The 5,466-nt window shown below is 36.6% G+C and overlaps 1 non-coding gene across 1 annotated transcript; it reads right to left on the reverse strand.

The window, feature by feature from the left end:
• Window positions 1-5,150: 5,150 nt before the first annotated feature.
• Window positions 5,151-5,258, reverse strand: LOC127746041 (small nucleolar RNA R71). Its single transcript, XR_008007662.1, has one exon. It is a non-coding gene; the product is annotated as a small nucleolar RNA R71 (small nucleolar RNA).
• Window positions 5,259-5,466: the final 208 nt, after the last annotated feature.

The raw sequence follows: 5,466 nt of genomic DNA on the forward strand, positions 1-5,466 counted from the left end.
CACTGAGAGGATGGGAGGTAGCCACTGACAACGGTGAAACCCTTGCTTAAGCTTGCCATGGAAAGCAGTAAGAAGGATTGGATGAAGACAATAGGAAAGCAGAGAGACGGAAGGGAAGGCATCTTCATACGCTTATCTGAAGTTCCTACCAATGAATTACATAAGTATCTCTATCTTTATCTTTATGCTTTATTCGTTTATCACCATACCCATTTGAGTTTGCCTGACTGAGATTTACAAGGTGACCATAGCTTGCTTCATACCAACAATCTCTGTGGGATCGACCCTTACTCGCGTAAGGTTTATTACTTGGACGACCCAGTACACTTGCTGGTTAGTTGTGCGAAGTTGTGTTTGTGCCATGGTATTGAACACCATGTTTTTGGATTCATTACCGGGGATTATTTGATTTATGAAAAGTATTGATCACAATTTCGTGCACCACACGCCAAAGTGGTTGTCCCCTTCTGGATTGATGAACTGGAATTCCACGCCCAATCGTTCAAGTGGCACGCTAGTGGTGTGTGATGAACTTGGCGTGCCGCGCCCAGCCTGGCGTGCCACGCCCCTTTTGTGGCCTTCAACATTGCTCTCTGGAAAATGATACTGGCGTGCTACGCCCTTACTAAAAGCCAAACATGCTTCTCTGGAAATCATTACTGGCGTGCCACGCCCACACATTTTCATGGCGTTTGCTCTAAGTGGAATGCCCATTTCATACGCTTAGCATTCTTCATTGTTTTCTTCCATTTCTAAAGCTCTTTCACATGAAATTCAACACAAACCTATTTTAAGGCAATGTACCAAAATATATATCATTTGATGCATGGAATTGCATTGAAACAATAAATATGTGTTCTTTTTATGGTCCTTTTAAATAGGTAAAAAGCGTAAAGGATGCAAGTCATCAGTAATGGAGTTATCCGTCAAGCTAATGACGGAAAATAAGCACTTGTTGGGAGGTAACCCAACCATAATTAGAGTATTATTGTTTCTTTTCTTTTTGTTTATTCTCATTTGATTTTGTCTTAGTTCATTCTCTATAGTTCTTCTTTGCCTTTTGATGTTGGTGATCATGTGCAACACTTAGAAAAGTGACAAAGATATCCATAACTAAAAATAGAACACCCTGGGGAGACCCCTTTACTGGCGTTGAACGCCAGACAAGGAGAAAAATGGGCATTTAACGCCCTTCAGGCAGTAAGAACCTAGCGTTGAATGCCAGAAAGGGATCATTTTGGGTGTTCAATGCCCCAAGAGGACAGGAATGCTGGCATTGAACGCCAGCCAGGGAGCAACGCTGGGCGTTCAACGCCCTACAAGGAGCAGCCAAAGTTGCCTCTTACCCCCCTTTGGGCATTCAATGCCCATTTCTGGCGTTGAATGCCAGGTAGAGGTAGGTAAGTGATGTTTTGCAGCTTTCTCAGGATAGTGGGTCCCACAGAATCTCCACCTACCCCACCTTCTTCTCTCCTCTCCTTTCTAAACCTAGAAACCCACACCCCACATTCCCTCTTCCCCACACCTCACCAATCATATCTACGTCACCTTTTCCTCTTCCCAACACCCATCATAATCTCCCTCATTCAATTCCCACCAACCCCACCCACTTCAAATTCAAACTATTTCAAACCATTCTTACCTCCCTCATAATCGAACCCTCCCCCTCCCTCATAACAGAAAATGAAATTGTTACAATTCAAAGTAATATTTTGTAACAAATTTTTTCTAATACAAAAAATCAAAAGTCATTACAAAAGTGATAACAAATTTTGATCTTCAAAATATTTTTGGTGACAATATATTTTTTCCTATCATAAAATTTTGTTACAAAATGTAACTTGATTTTGTAACATTTTTTCTTTAGTTACAAAATACTATTTATTTTTGTAATAATTTTTTTAATACAGATTACATGCATAATTTGCCAAATTATATTATTTTTTAATTAATTAATATATTAACTAATTTACTTAGCATGTCAACATTTATGTAATATATAATAACATAGATAGTTCAAATATCTTTCATTTAACTAAGATTGCTTTATAAATCTTCAATATATAAACTTTAAAGTACAAACTAACAAGACACATTGAAGAACCCTAACGAACTAGATAAATAAATAGGACAAGAAAAACAAGAAATTATAAATCTCCAAAATATAAACTATAAATTACAAACTCCATCATGTTCATACAACTCCTTTCTCATGGAGAAGTCATGCACGAAAACTTGTATTGCTACAAATTTCCCTCGGCAAGTATACCGAATTGTCGTCAAATAAAAACTCACAATAGAGTGAGCTCAAATTCCACAGGGATTGATTGGTCGAGCAACTTTAATTAGAGGAGTGTTCTAGTTAAACTAAGCAGAGTTGAGTTGAGAATTGCAGAAAATTAAATGGCGGAAAAGGTAAATGACAGGGAATGTAAATGCTAAAAGTAAATGGTGGAATGTAAATTGCGCAAAAGTAGATTGCAGAATCTTAAATGGGGATTTGGGGAGATGAGCATCAAAGTAAATAGCAGAAACTAAATAGAACAGGTAAGATCAGAAATAGGGGATTCATTCGGCTTATGAGATGTTGTATTCTATGGATCAAGTTCATCTTCATCTCTTCCTCAATCAATGCATTCATTGATCTCCTTGGCAATATTAAGTGATTGGATCCCAATTCCTTGGCAACCCAATCTCTCTAAACTTGAACAATTACCCAATTCATTAATTTAATTGCTCATGGGAAGAGACGAAGTTTGGTCACTGATTATACCACATGCATTCCCAAATAAAAGTGTTGGTAGGATTATATGTCGTTATATCCATCCAAACCCCAATCTGGTCTAGCATGAGAAAGCATTTCTAGCACGATCTCCTCATTCCTCTTCCAAGGTTCTGAGGAAATCCAAGTATGGAGAGCTTCTTTTCCAAGATAACTAACCAATTGGATGAAGATCGAAAGCTTTCTAGTAAAATCAAGAGAAAAGAAAGAGGAAGAAGAATGAAAACTACAATTGATCCATCAAATTACAACAGAGCTCCCTAACCCAATGAAAATGGGTTTAGTTGTTCATAGCTCTGGAAATGGAAAGCAAAAATAAAGAGTGCATTGTAAAGTAAACTAAATTGCAGAGAAAGTAAATATACAGAGTGTTTACAAGTCTTGGATACCCAGATCCAAACTCCAATTCCCCTTTCTAGTTCAAAATTATTCCTTTATATACTACTCCTCTAATCTTCTATCAGCTCTGCAAGTCTTGGATTTGGGCCTTTGATCTTCAGTTGAAGTAGTTACAGACTTCAGTGGGCTTAGCATTGCTTGAAGAAAGAAGTTGAGTCAGGCATGGTTCACGTTTAGTCAAGGTGTTAGTGGTGTTAACGTTAAGTATAAATCCTGGTTCGAAGACGTTAGTGACACTAACTTTGTCATTAACGTCCCAACCTATTTGAGCTACGTTAACTCACACTTTAGTGGCACTAACGTGACCACTAACGTAGCCTTTCCTATCCTTCGCTAGCGTTATTGGCGCTAACTTTGCCAATAATGCTACAACCTTGCCTTTCTCCCACGTTAATGGTACACATTAGTGTTACTAACGTGGCTATTAACGTAGGCATGCCATGACACCAGCTAGAAATGCCATAACGTAAGCTGGGCGTTCAAAACGCCCAGTGAAGAAGGAATTCTGGCATTTAAATGCCAGCTAGGGTACCTGGCTGGGCGTTTAACGCCCAAGGAGGTAGCCAAGTGGGCGTTAAATGCCAGAATGGATATCATTCTGGGCGTTTAATACCAGGATAGCACCAATGAGGTAGTTTTGTTTTCAATTCAAATCTTTTTCAATTTTTCAAGTTTTAAAACTAATTTTTCAAAATCTTATCTTTTTCATATCCTCTCTTCTCAATCATATCTTTTTCAAAATCAAATCTTTTCCTTTTTCTTTTAATATTTTTGAAAATCCTTGCTAACAATTAATGTTGTGATTCAAAAATTTCAAGTTTGTTACTTTCCTGTTAAGAAAGGTTCAATATTTGAATTTTAGAATCATATCTTTTAATTTCTTGTTAGTCAAGTCATCAATTTTAAAAATTAAATCTTTTTCAACCATATATTTTCAATCATATCTTTTTAAAAAATCAAATCTTTTTCAATCATATCTTTTTAAAATCAAAGTTTTTTCAATGATATCTCTTTTGATTTGATTTCAAACTCTCTTTTTTCTAACTCCTTATCTTTTTGAAATTATTTCCAAATCTTTTTCAACTAATCACTATCTCTTATCTTTTTCAAAACCACCTAACTACTTCTTTCTCTCTAATTTTCGAAAACCAGTAACAACTTTTTCAAAAATCTTTTTAATTAACTAATTGTTTTAAACTCTAATTTTATTTTATTTAAAAATTTTCGAAAATTACCTCTCTCATCTCTTTCTATTTAATCACTAACACTCATCCTCTCTTAATAATTCGGACCCCCTTCCTCTCTATATTTTCGAATTCTTCTTTATCTACCTCATCCTTCTATTCTTCTTTTCCTCTGACACATCAAGGAATTTCTATACCGTGACATAGAGGATTTCATACTTTCTTTGTTTTCTTCTCTTTCATATGAGTAGGAATAAAGATAAAGGCATTCTTTTTGAAGCTGATCCTGAACCTGGAATGACTCTAAAAAGGAAACTAAGAGAAGCTAAAGCACAACTCTCTGGAGAGGACCTGACAAAAATCTTCGAAAAAGAAGAAGACATGGCAACCGAAAATAACAATAATGCCAACAATGCAAGGAAGGTGCTTGGTGACTTTACTGCACCTACTCCCGACTTCTATGGGAGAAACATCTCTATTCTTGCCATTAGAGAAAACAACTTTGAGCTTAAGCTTCAATTAGTTTCTCTGATGCAACAGAATTGCAAGTTTCATGGACTTCCATTGGAAGATCCTCATCAGTTCTTGGCTGAATTTTTGCAAATCTGTGACACTGTTAAGACTAATGGAGTTGATCCTAAGGTCTATAGACATATGCTTTTCCCTTTTTTATAAGAGACAGAGCTAGTATATGGTTGAACTCACAACCTAGAGATAGCCTGAACTCTTGGAAAAAGCTGGTCAATGCCTTCTTAGCTAAATTTTTTCCACCTCAAAAGATGAGTAAGCTTAGAGTGGAAGTTCAAACCTTCAAACAGAAGGAAGGTGAATCCCTCTATGAAGCTTGGGAAAGATACAAGAAATTGATCAGAAGGTGTCCTTCTGACATGCTTTCAGAATGGAGCATCATAGGTATCTTCTATAATGGTCTGTCTGAGTTATCCAAGATGTCATTGGACCATTCTGCAGGTGGATCTATTCATCTGAAGAAATCGCCTGTAGAAGCCCAGGAACTTATTAAAATTATTGCAAATAACCAGTTCATGTACACTTCTGAAAGAAATCCTGTGAACAATGGGACAACTCAGAAGAAAGGAGTTC

Source organism: Arachis duranensis, chromosome 3 (assembly GCF_000817695.3).
Source record: "Arachis duranensis cultivar V14167 chromosome 3, aradu.V14167.gnm2.J7QH, whole genome shotgun sequence".
NCBI classification, from domain to species: Eukaryota; Viridiplantae; Streptophyta; class Magnoliopsida; order Fabales; family Fabaceae; genus Arachis; species Arachis duranensis.